The sequence below is a fragment of the Triticum dicoccoides genome, chromosome 7B, assembly GCF_002162155.2.
Source record: "Triticum dicoccoides isolate Atlit2015 ecotype Zavitan chromosome 7B, WEW_v2.0, whole genome shotgun sequence".
Taxonomy (NCBI): domain Eukaryota; kingdom Viridiplantae; phylum Streptophyta; class Magnoliopsida; order Poales; family Poaceae; genus Triticum; species Triticum dicoccoides.
Genome location: NC_041393.1, coordinates 164,405,246 through 164,418,536, shown reverse-complemented (window position 1 = coordinate 164,418,536; position 13,291 = coordinate 164,405,246).

Below are 13,291 nucleotides of genomic sequence, written 5' to 3'. Positions count from 1 at the left end.
TGGGCCAGCCCATTATGGTCCGCAAAATCTCATGGGTCTTTAGCTGGGCCGACCCATTACGGTCCGCAAAATCTTGTGGGCCTTTAGTTGTACGAGCCCATTTAAACTTTATGGGCCGGTCCATGTGTCAACATATCATAGGCGCGTCTCGCCCATTGGATGAGTGATACCTGTGCCAACGCGGAGCTGACACGTGTTTCCTCTAGCCAATGATGATTTTATGAGTGGAAAATCCCCATTTGTCCGGGCTATTAACGGGTTATCGGATCCAAAACTGGACCCGATAGCTTAACGATGTTCCGTTACGGTGGATGCCACATGTCGGTCACCCTTGATGAAATCACTTCTGTGACACGCGATTTATCGTCATGGAAGTGGACACTTCCGTGATGATAATTTTGGTAATGTCATGGCACACTTGTACGACAGCACAGGTACGACTATCTTGATTCTGTCATAAAATCATCATGGATGTACATGCATGACAAAATATGCAACCTACTGTGACAAACACGTATCATCACGGAAGTGTAGTTTTTTTGTAGTGTCCCTCGGAGTCTGAGCCCGACCAAGCGACAAGCTGGGGCATGGATACAGTGCCACATGCTCCCCCCAAATCCCTGCCAAGCGTGGCTACAGTAAGCACCGCCAGGCGGCCGCTAACCCGCCCGACGCGGCACTATGGCCATGTAGCGCCGACACGGCCTCCGTCAGCACGGGCGGCGCTATAGTGAAGAGCCATCGACGGGGCCCACAGGCGGCGGGCTCCACCTATCACCCGGATCCTCGGCAGCCAGCGGGGCCCTCCAGAGGTGGGCCCCAACACCTGGCGGAGAACCCAGCAACCATAGACGGTGACAGCCGGGTCCTACACCCGGTCGTATTACCATTGTATCCCTCGGGGGTTGGCCTATAAAACCCCCCAGGTTTCACCCATGCAAAGGGTTCCAACCTCATTCCACACACACCACAGCTATGGAGAAGAGAGCTAGCCTTGCCCTTCTTCCTTCTCTAGCAATACTGCTCTAGGATCACCCGTGTACTCTTTGTGATCATAGTCATCATGCGGAGATCCCGCAGAGCATGAGTAGGGGTTTTATATCTCCAGAGAACCCTGAACCTGGGTACGTCTCATGTCCTCCCAAGCTCATGCTCACTCCCGCCTCCAGGACCTGATGACGTTCTTCTGGCCCCATCTATGATAAGCCACCCCTGGCATCTGACGTGAGATTACCACGACAGTTGGCGCCCACCATGGCGCCATACGCGGCGTCGACTGTTTTGGACGGGAACCCTTTTCCTCTCCGACGAGCGTGTTGCGACTGGTTTGATCAGCCAGCTCGATGCGCCCGCCTGCGCCAGCCTCCGTGCATCACCTGCTGAGGAGGCCACCTCTGCATTGCCTGCTGAGGAGGCCACCTCCCCTGCGAGCGGCCTTGACGACCTCTGCTACCTCTTGAGCATGCATTGGTTTTCCCTTGAAGAGGAAAGGGTGATGCAGCAAAGTAGCGTAAGTATTTCCCTCAGTTTTTGAGAACCAAGGTATCAACCCAGTAGGAGGCTACACTCAAATCCCTCATACCTACACAAACAAATAAGAACCTTGCAACCAACGCGATAAAGGGGTTGTCAATCCCTTCATGGCCAGTTGCAAAAGTGAGATCTGATAGAGATAATAAGATAAATATTTTCGGTATTTTTATGATATAGATTGGAAAGTAAATATTGCAAAATAAAATAGATTGGAAACTTATATGATGGAAAATAGACCCACGGGCCATCGATTTCACTAGTGGCTTCTCTCAAGATAGCATAAGTATTACGGTGGGTGAACAAATTACTGTCGAGCAATTGATAGAAAAGTGCATAGTTATGAGAATATCTAAGCATGATCATGTATATAGGCATCACGTCCGCGACAAGTAGATCGAAACGATTCTGCATCTACTACTATTACTCCACACATCGACCGCTATCTAGCATGCATCTAGAGTATTAAGTTCATAAGAACAGAGTAACGCATTAGGCAAGCTGACATGATGTAGAGGGATAAACTCAAGCAATATGATATAAACCTCATCTTTTTATCCTCGATGGCAACAATACAATATGTGCCTTGCTGCCCCTGCTGTCACTGGGAAAGGACACCGCAAGATTGAACACAAAGCTAAGCACTTCTTCCATTGCAAGAAAGATCAATCTAGTAGGCCAAACCAAACTGATAATTCGAAGAGACTTGCAAAGAAAACAAATCATACATAAAAGAATTCAGAGGAGATTCAAATATTGTTCATAGATAATCTTGATCATAAACCCACAATTCATCGAATCTCAACAAACACACCGCAAAAAGAATTACATCAAATAGATCTCCAAGAAGATCGAGGAGAGATTTGTATAGAGATCCAAAAAGAGAGAATAAGCCATCTAGCTAATAACTATGGACCCGAAGGCCTGAGGTAAACTACTCACACTTCATCGAAGAGGCTATGGTGTTGCTGTAGAAGCCCTCCATGATTGATTCCCCCTCCGGCGGAGCGCCGGAAAAGGCCCCAAGATGGGATCTCACGGGTACAGAAGGTTGCGGCGGTGGAAATAGGGTTTCGTGGTGCTCTCGGATGTTTTCAGGGTATATGAGTATATATAGGCGAAAGAAGTCGGTCAGGGGAGCCACGAGGGGCTCACGAGGGTGAGGGGCGCGCCTCACTGCCTCGTGGCTGCCTCGTTGCTTCCTTGATGTCCACTCGAAGTCTCCTGGATTGCGTTTGTTCCAAAAACGACTCTCCCGAAGGTTTCATTCCGTTTGGACTCCGTTTGATATTCCTTTTCTGTGAAACACTAAAATAGGCAACAAAACAACAATTTGCATTGGGCCTCCGGTTAATAGGTTAGTCCCAAAATTAGTATAAATGTGTATAATAAAGCCCATTAAACATCCAAAACATATAATATAATAGCATGGAATAATCAAAAATTATAGATACATTGGAGACGTATCAACCTCTTCAGCAAGCTCTCCCTCGCCGATGCGGCCACCACCGATGACTTCGCCGACGATGTGGTGGTCGTCGATGACCCACTCCCTCCTACCGCCAGCCACATCCCTGCCGGCGCGCTCGACGCCAGCGTCTTCAGGGAGGAGATGGTCACTGGCGACAGCAACCTAGCGTAGCGGCCCGAGACCTGCTGGAAGCGGCCATCCAAGCCCTAGGGACTCTGGTCTATGCTGATGCCTGCCCGGAGGAGCTGGCAGAGTTCCAGCCAAGCTCTTCGACAGCGCCACCAAGATGGCGGCCTTGAAGTGCCGCGCTAAAGCCACTGTGCGCGAGATCGACCGCGTGGTTGGTGGCACGCCAGCTGCGGCTGAGCCCAGCCGGGCCGGTGTCATCCGGCAACACAGCACACCGATCGCCAGCATGCTGGGAATCGGACGCCCCACGAGACCCCAGCACAAAACATGTGCGCTGCCTAGGTGGCCGCAGATGAACTCGAGCACCTAGAGGGTGACGAGCGGCGCAGCTAGATGGGGCGCCTCCAGGAACTCCTCAACACCGCGAACGCGCTGCAAGACGCGTGCAACTGATGTCTACTACACAACCTTCTTCTTGTAGACGTTGTTGGGCCTGCAAGTGCACAGGTTTGTAGGACAGTAGCAAATTTCCCTCAAGTGGATGACCTAAGGTTTATCAATCCGTAGGAGGCGTAGGATGAAGATGGTCTCTCTCAAACAACCCTGCAACCAAATAAAAAAAAGTCTCTTGTGTCCCCAACACACCTAATACAATGGTAAATTGTATAGGTGCACTAGTTCGGCGAAGAGATGGTGATACAAGTGCAATATGGATGGTAGATAAAGGTATTTGTAATCTGAAATAATAAAAACAGCAAGGTAACTAATGATAAAAGTGAGCATAAACGGTATTGCAATGATAGGAAACAAGGCCTAGGGTTCATACTTTCACTAGTGCAAGTTCTCTCAACAATAATAACATAGATAGATCATATAACAAGCCCTCAACATGCAACAAAGAGTCACTCCGAAGCCACTAATAGCGGAGAACAAACATAGAGATTATGGTAGGGTACGAAACCACCTCAAAGTTATTCTTTCGGATCAATCTATAAAAGAGTTCGTACTAGAATAACACCTTAAGACACAAATCAACCAAAACCCTAATGTCACCTAGATACTCCATTGTCACCTCAAGTATCCGTGGGCATGATTATACAATATGCATCACACAATCTCAGATTCATCCAACCAACACAAAGTACTTCAAAGAGTTCCCCAAAGTTTCTATCGGAGAGTCAAGAACATGTGCCAACCCCTATGCATAGGTTCCCAATGTCACGAAACCCGCAAGTTGATCACCAAAACATACATCAAGTGGCACATGATATCCCATTGTCACCACTGATAATCACGGCAAGACATACATCAAGTGTTCTCATAAAAGACTCAATCCGATAAGATAACTCCAAAGGGGAAACTCAATTCATCACAAGAGAGTAGAGGGGGAGAAACATCATAAGATCCAACTACAATAGCAAAGCTCGGGATACATCAAGATCGTGCCATAGAGGGAACACGAGAGAGAACACAAGAGAGAGAGATCAAACACCTAGCTATTGGTACATACCCTCAGCCCCGAGGGTGAACTACTCCCTCCTCGTCATGGATAGCGCCGGGATGATGAAGATGGCCACCGGTGATGGGATCCCCCTCCGGCAGGGTGCCGGAACAGGGTCTCGATTGGTTTTTGGTGGCTACAGAGGCTTGCGGCAGTGGAAGTCCCGATCTATCTTCTTCATGCTCTGAAAGGTTAGCACTAATAATGACATGATTTATTTTCTTTTCATCAAGATAAGCATATTTAAGATTATCAAGCAACAGTTTAAGCTCAAACACGGGATCACCCTTGGGTGGAGGAGGATCCCCTAGGATTTCAACAGGCAAATTGTGTTGCAGAATAGGTTCCTGTTTAAAGAATACTTCATCTATTTCCCTTCTTTCATTCATGAACATATCATTTTCAGGGTCTAGCAAATAATGTTCTAAAGGATCACTAGGAGGTACGGCAATAGAAGCAAGACCAATAATTTCATCCTTACTAGGCAATTCTTCCTCACGATGTTGTTTACTAAATTTAGAGAAATTAAACTCATGAACCATATCATCCAAGCCAATAGTAACAACATTCTTTTTGCAGTCTATCATAGCATTAACAGTATTCAAGAAGGGTCTACCAAATATAATGGGACAAAAGCTATCTTGCGGAGAACCAAGAACAAGAAAATCAGCGGGATATTTGGTTTTTCCACACAAGACTTCAACATCTCTAACAATTCCTATTGCAGATATAGTATCTCTACTGGCAAGTTTAATTGTAACATCAATATCTTCTAACTCAGCAGGTGCAATTTCATGCATAATTTCTTTGTATAAGTCAATGGGTATAACACTAGCACTAGCACCCATATCACATAAGCCATGATAACAATGATCTCCTATTTTGACAAAAATAACAGGCACGCCTACCACAGGTCTATGTTTATCTCTATCACAGGGTTTGGCAATTCTAGCAGTTTCACCAGAGAATTGAATAACATGCCCATCAATATTATCAGACAAGAGATCTTTAACAATAGCAATATTAGGTTCTACTTTGACTTGCTCAGGGGGTATATAAGTTCTAATATTGCTTTTACGAACAACAGTTGAAGCTTTAGCATGATCCTTCATTCTAACAGGGAAAGGTGGTTTCTCAACATAAGAAGTGGGAACAATAGGATCATTGTAAGTGACAGTCTTTTCTTCAACTTTAATAGGTGCAGCTACTTTTACTTTTATGGGAGGATGATATTTAAACCACTTCTCCTTGGGGAGCTCAACATAAGTAGCAAAAGATTCACAGAAAGAAGCTACTATCTCAGAGTCAAGTCCATATTTAGTGCTAAACTTACGGAAAATATCGGTCTCCATAAAAGATTTAACACAATCAAACTTAGGTGTCATACCTGACTCCTTACCTTCGTCGAGGTCCCAATCTTTAGAGTTGTGTTTAATTCTATCCAATAAATTCCATCTAATTCAATAGGCTTCATCATAAAAGAGCCAGCAGAAGAAGTATCGAGCATGGTGCGATTGTTATCAGAAAGCCGAGCATAAAAACTTTGCATAATTACTTCTCTTGCGAGCTCATGATTAGGGAATGAATATAACATTGATTTAAGCCTCCCCAAGCCTGAGCGATGCTTTCTCCTTCGCGAGGCCAAAAATTATATATATAATCTCGATCACGATGAACAAGATGCATAGGGCAATACTTTTGATGAAATTCCAATTTCAATCTTTTATAGTTCCATGATCTCATATCATCACATAGCCTGTACCATGTCAATGTGTCTCCCTTCAAAGATAAAGGGAAGGCCTTCTTCTTAACAACATCATCAGGTATACCTACAAGCTTAAATAGTCCACAAACATCATCCACATAGCGTAGATGTTCATCAGGATGCTTTGTTCCATCTCCTGTAAAAGTGTTAGCTAGCAGTTTTTCCATCAAACCCGAAGGAATTTCAAAAGGAGTTTCATTTTCAATAGGTTCAGTAGGTTGAGAGGGTTGAGGAGCAACTCTTTGCTCAACTGGACGGGGTGAAGATACCCCGAACAAGCCCCTCAGACAATTACTTTCCATATGAAAGTGCTAGTATCGACTAGAGGGGGGTGAATAGGCAATTTTTATGAAAGTCTTCAAAACATGATAGTTTCAAAGACAAACAGTAGAAATGACCTAATTGATATGCAGCGGAAGATAAACTACAATAAGCAAACCATAGTCAAGTATGCAAGGATGTGAAAGTACAGGACTAATAGCAGCTAAGTAGTAAGGATCAGGATGGAAGATAGTATGAAGCCAATCAACAGTAGTAGTCAAGCAATGAAGTCAAACAGGTACACAGATAGGCAATGACTTCACGAAGACAAACTCAAGTAAAGGAGGGAGAGGATAGAACCAGTCACTTGTTGAAGACACAAGATTTGTTGGACCAGTTCCAGTTGCTGTGACAACTGTACGTCTCGTTAGGGAGGCTGAGATTCAACTCAGAAGACCGTGTATTCACCTTATTCCCCTTGAGCTAAGGACACACAGTCCTCGCCCAATCACTCTAGTAAGTCTTCAAGATAGACTTCCAAACCTTCATAGACTGCGTTCACCGGCGATCCACAATGACTCTTGGATGCTCAGAACACGACGCCTAACCGGCTGGAGGATTCACAGTCCTCAAGTGTAATAAGTCTTCAGGTCACACAGATAGAAAGACTTCAGTGATGCCTAACACTCTTTGGCTCTAGGTGTTTGGGCTTGGTCCTCACAAGGATTTCTCTCTCTCAAAGGCTTCGAGGTGGGTTGCTCTCAAACGACAAAAGTCGTGCACTAACTCTGAGCAGCCACCAATTTATGGTGTAGGAGGTGGGCTATTTATAGCCACTGGGCAACCCGACCTGATATGTCCGAAATGACCCTGGGTCACTAAGGAACTGACATGTGTTCCAACGGTCAGATTTCAAACACACACGGCAACTTTACTTGGGCTACAAGCAAACCTGACTCATCCAGCTCTGGATAAGATTTGCTCTCATTGTCTTCGCTCGAAGACATAGGATTTGGGTTGAGCATCACTTCAGTCATTCTGACTTAGTTAACTTGGACCCCACTTAATAGTACGGTGGTTCCTATGACTCAACAAAGAAGAAAAGGAAACAGCAAAACAACACAGTCTTCGCGCTCCATAGTCTTCACTCAATGTCTTCTCATGCCATAGTCTTCAATATGAATATCTTCACATACCACCATTGTCTTCAATGTCTTCATACATTTTTAGGGGTCATCTCCGGTAGATAAACCGAATCAATGAGGGACACTACCTGCGTTATCCTGCAATTCTCACAAACGCATTAGTCCCTCAACCAACTTTATCGTGAATTCTCCAAAACCAACTAGGGGTGGCACTAGATGCACTTACAATCTCCCCCTTTTTGGTGATTGATGACAAACTAGTTGAAGTTTTCAACGGGGATAAAGTATGTGAAATTGTAAAGGATAGGGTATTTTCTTCATAAGTAGCAAGGGCTCCCCCTGAAGATGTGCATATAAGTAATTTGCTTTTGGAATGCAAATGCACATGGCAGGTTGTACTTGTGGAGATCCTCTTCAACTTATGAAGATAATTCATCAAGCATGAAATGATATAGGAAATAGAATGACATGCATAATGAAAAATGGACGTCTGCAGAATGATCTAAGTGCGGAAGTTATCATCGCACATGCGGAATTTATCATCGCATCACAGTAAAGCAAATAAGTAGCAGATGACCATCGAGTTTAAGTGTTACAACTCAAAGAACCAAATGTTTCAAAAGCGAGAGTTGTAAGCACAAGGAAAAATATAAAGCAACCGCCCATATGAACCCGCTTGAAGACTATCAAACTCATATGCTTCTCCCCCTTTTGTCAGTAAGGTCCAAAAAGGTTTGAAGACATAGAGCATCTACTCGTCCCCATGAGTAGGTGAAGCAGCAGGGTTGTCGTTGTTGTTTGGCGGTGCAGACGTACTTGGTGCAGTGTCGATGCGTGCAAAAGTAGGAGGCGGTGAAGTAGCATCATCTTCATCATCGATCACTCTGGCATTCACAGTTGCCGCGGAGGAAGAATAGTCAGGGTCTTCAAGGGATGGAGTTTGACGTAGGACAGCAGTCCGTGGAGGAGTGGAGTCAAACTTGAATCTTTCAGTGAAGCCATCGTCTTGAAGATCTGCTTCAGCACTAAGCAGCGTCAAACTCTTCCATGATCGCCGACAAGTCTCGTGAGCGACAAATGCATTCTTGGTGGCAAGATTTCGAATGCGATTGACATCCACCAAGAGGCTTTGCATCTGTCTCTTGAGCCAATAGTGATGCTTATCTTGTTTCTGATGAAGTGCCACAAGAAGTTCTCGGTCATTTAGAACACGAGAGCGCTTCTTAGACCTTTGGGCAATGGTGCTTTCAGTGGCTTCAGTTTGCGCACGATGAGGTAGACGAGTATTTCCAGCCATTGGATAGATTCGTGCCACTGCTTGGACTCCTTCTATTGGTTGAGTGAAGCTTTGGTGCTCTACATTTTGAAGACAAAGAGGCTTCTTGGCAGGGTCAGAGTATATGGCTTCAACTGACATATCAACCTCTGGGAGAAAGATCGAATGATTGCGAGCAGAGGGCTGATAATTGACAGAGGAGTGTCGCTTGATGAGGCGCATGACCCATGGAGCATAGAATTTCAAACCAAAAAGGTCAGATCCAGATGCAGCAAGTTGTCTAATGAAGAAGTCTTGGGAATTGAAGCTGATGCCATTGAGGATGTAAAAGACCAATGTCTTCATGGCTCCTTCAAGCTTGGCCGCTAACGAATGTCCTTTGATGGGCCATAGAGTTCGCCTGATGATGTGATATATTGTGCGCGGCAGATACTCAAGGTCATTAACAAAGAACTCCGTGGGGTATTCAGCGTCGGATGGCAAAGGCTTCATCATGCTCAACATCTGGCTCATGTTGGGTTCAGGCTTATGGAAGATTCTCTCCAGTGCATTGCGGTGTAATTGACAATCAGGTTCATATAGCTCTCTGGGAGTGGGTAGGCCTGTAAGCTCAATGACATCAAGAGCTTTGGCTTCATGATGAACATTTCCGGCCATCCACTCAAGAACCCATGTCTTGATATCCCTGTTGTAGCCGCGAATGTGGAGGGTAGCATAGAATTGAAGCAAAAGTTCCTCATTCTAGTGTTCTTTGTCTGTCACAAAGTTGAGCAGACCTGCATCATGAAAGCAGTCAAGTGCTTCTTCTAAGCACGGCAGTCCAGCAATGGCTTCAGTGTCGAGGCGCATATGAGGGAAAATGCGCCCTTGATCATACAGAATGCAGGAGTAATAGCTTCGCTGCTGATAGCTCCAGAAACGATCAGATGATATCCTTGGCTTTGAGTAGGGGTTCTTGGCGCTGTCAAAGAAGGTGTCGTGGCTTTTGAAGCCATTTGCATTGAAGGACCCTGTAGAGTTTGTAGTACCTGGGAACCTTGGCAGTCGTGGCTTTGGTTTCTGGACCTGAGGCCTATGCTCAACATGATAATCAAATTGAGGTCTAGAGGCAGTAGGCGGAGGGACCAGAATGGGCCATCGGACAGTGGTTAGCTGACCATGATTGTATGCTTGCTCAATTGTATAGGGCCTTGGTGGCGGAACAGGAGCAGTGGCAAACAGCTGAGGCTTCAGGCTGCACAATAGGTGCTTTGGGAGCAGTTGCCTCATTGGCTTCGGGCACACTGGTTGGTGCAAGCTCCACATTAGCTTCAGCCATGACTATGTCATTGGCTTCACTTGCGTTGGTGGTGGCAGCTTCAGGATTTTCAACCTCCACTTGACGAGCTGGAGGGTCGGGCACTGGCACGTTCACATCAGGAACAACTTCTTCAATAACGGGGGGAGTAGGGACACGTACGTCTTCTTGTCTTTCATTGGCTGATGTAGCCGGATTGTCTTCAGCAGCTTGGGCTTCAGACACGGAGACATTCACAGTTGGAGTGGCTTCAGGAAACATTTGACGTGCAACAGGTTGGTGATGCACTTCTCCTTCTGGAACGCTCGAAAGAGGGACTTGAGGCCTTTGTCCTTTGTGAAGCCTGTGAAATGCTGGCAAGGCCTTTGGAGATGGAGTTGGCTGGGCCTCAAAGTCTTCTTCTTCTTCTTGCACAGGTGGTGTAACTTGTGGTTGTTGTCGGGGAGTACTTGGGCAGTCTTGTTGCTGTGGGTGATCAGCCCACGATGCATCCTGAGCAATTAGCGTCAGAGGACGACCAATGCTGATGAGTTTGCTGTTCATGAGAACAGGCGATGATACCAGGTTGTGTTTGATCTAAGGAAGAACTTCATCATCTTCAACATTGTCATTGTGACCTATGTCTTCAGCAGCGGTGGGTTCAGCTGCTGGAATGTCTTCAGCTTCATGAGCCTCTATGGTAGCAGGCTCATGAACTATCAATCGTCGTTCTTGATGTTCAGATGCAGGGCGAACCACTGAGATAGGTTCAACAGCTAAGGGCTCTGTGGGAGCAGCCCGATTCTTCTTGGTTTTACGCTTCTTCTTGGAAGGAGCAGCATCAGAGGCTTCAGGGTTTTTCCTTTTTCTGGCTTCAGCCTCGGCAGCCCTCGTCTTCTTCTGTTCTGAAGCGGTTGACAGGACCTTTGTCTTCGAGCCAGTCATGCTGCTTGGGAAGATAATTCGAGGTGCTTCTTGACTTGAAGGTGCAGGTTGAGCAGTTGATGGCTTCTTCTTCTTTGCAGCCATCCTAGGGTCAATGCCAGGACGGCCAAGAGACTTGCGCTTCTCAGCCTCATTGTAGGCAAGCACACATTTGTCAGCCAAACTCTTCATGCACTCGCGAGAGCCCTGAGCTTCTTCGCGCTTCTTGAGAAAAGCTTCTTTAAGCTTGTGCAGCATGACCTTGAAGTTTCTGACATCTTGCACGCTGAGCTTAGCCACATGCTTCTTGAACTGAGATTTCTCATAATCAATCTTGTTCTTCAGCTCAACGATGCGCTGAGCGAGAGCTAGCTCTGAAGCAATGGCGCCATTGAAGGAGACGCTGAGGCCAATGGGAAGCCGCGGATCTTCAAAGCTGAGATTTGGGGTGTCAAACCACTCATCAATGAAGTTATGGATGATTGCCACATCGAAGAGAGGCAAGTTATTGAAGATCTCTGCTTCTTCCTTGCTCTTGATTAGTTGCTCAAGGGCATCATCTGCAAGATCTTCATCACTGGACAGATCAATGGGTTCTTCACGCAGAATGCCAGCAGGAGTCAAGGTTCGATCAGTATGCTTGATGATTTGCTTTTTCTTCTCCGTCCTCTTGGAGATACGTGATTGTTCTTCAGATTTCACACTGTCTTCGGGAGGTGCAGTGGCCAGTGGCTTTGCACGTGAAGCTTTTGGAGGAGCAGCTGATCTTGAAGCCTTAGGCTTCTTTAGCTTTTGTGGCTTTGGAGGAGGAGCTGGGGCTTCATCAGTGTCAGCATCATTATCAGAATGATCTACTCTAGCACCTTGGACCAAGATGTAGGTGATGAGGCCATCAAGGTTGGAGAAGGGGCTGATGACATTGGGTTCTGCATCACGTGAGCCGTCAGCACGGGGAGCAGAGGGACCAGGGTTGAAGTCTAATCCCAATGACTTCTTATTTTCCTTGGCCGATGCCTTTGCATGCTGGAAGTTGCGCTTGAAGAGAGTATCATCACGACACCAGAGTAATGATGAGGGACCGGCATTCTCAGGCTGAGGTCCACGGACCATGCAGGGATAGAAACCTTGTGCAATAGCTTCAGCTCTGTTCTTGGGTTGAAGGCCTCAATAGAGAATATCACCCCAAGGACTCTTGATAGAATTCTTCTCTGCATATTCCTGGGTCACGAACTTGTACTTGAACCATTCTTCAGCCCAATAGAGTCGAATCCATTGGATTCGTGTCTTGCGCTGATGATAATTCTCTTCAGGATCAGTCTTGTAAAGTTCTGCGAGGTCATCAGGCAGATCTTTTGATGTTCCCCCTCGACGATGTCTGCCACCCTTCCTTACTGATTTCTCTGCAGCCATGAACTTCAAACTGAATGGCTTCAATACGTTCAAAGGCTTCAAAGACTTATGCTTGCTGGTCAAACAAGAACTGGCTTCGGGAGAATTAATGTGATGTTGTAAGTATTCTGCAAACGAATGTAGACTATGAGAACCAAGGGATTCTCCCACGGACATGTACCTGTGACAGCATTAGAGATGTGAGGGAAGGGGAAGAGGTCATATGCATTCTCAGAAGATTTTGAAGATAAATCAGTTTGAAGACATTGACCTCATGATGCGAAGACATTCACTTATATGTTGTGAGTTGGTTCCAGATTTGTACGGATCCGTGGATAAGTACAAGTGAGGAATCAAACTAGATATGAAATTTAAGTGAATAGACTAGGCAGTATGAGATGCAGACAGAATAGATCTAACACTGTGTAGGCAGAAACCACTTTTGGTAAAAGGGATGAATCTTGAAGATCAAAAAGGTGGTAAAAATAGAATTATATTTACCGCACGAAGAACTGCTAGATGGGATGAACAGGAGACCGAGCAGTTCAATCCACCGTGCCCTAACTTGGCGACAGAGGACACCTACGGCGACGACGGAGAGGACGATGTCCGCAGCCGGCGTGA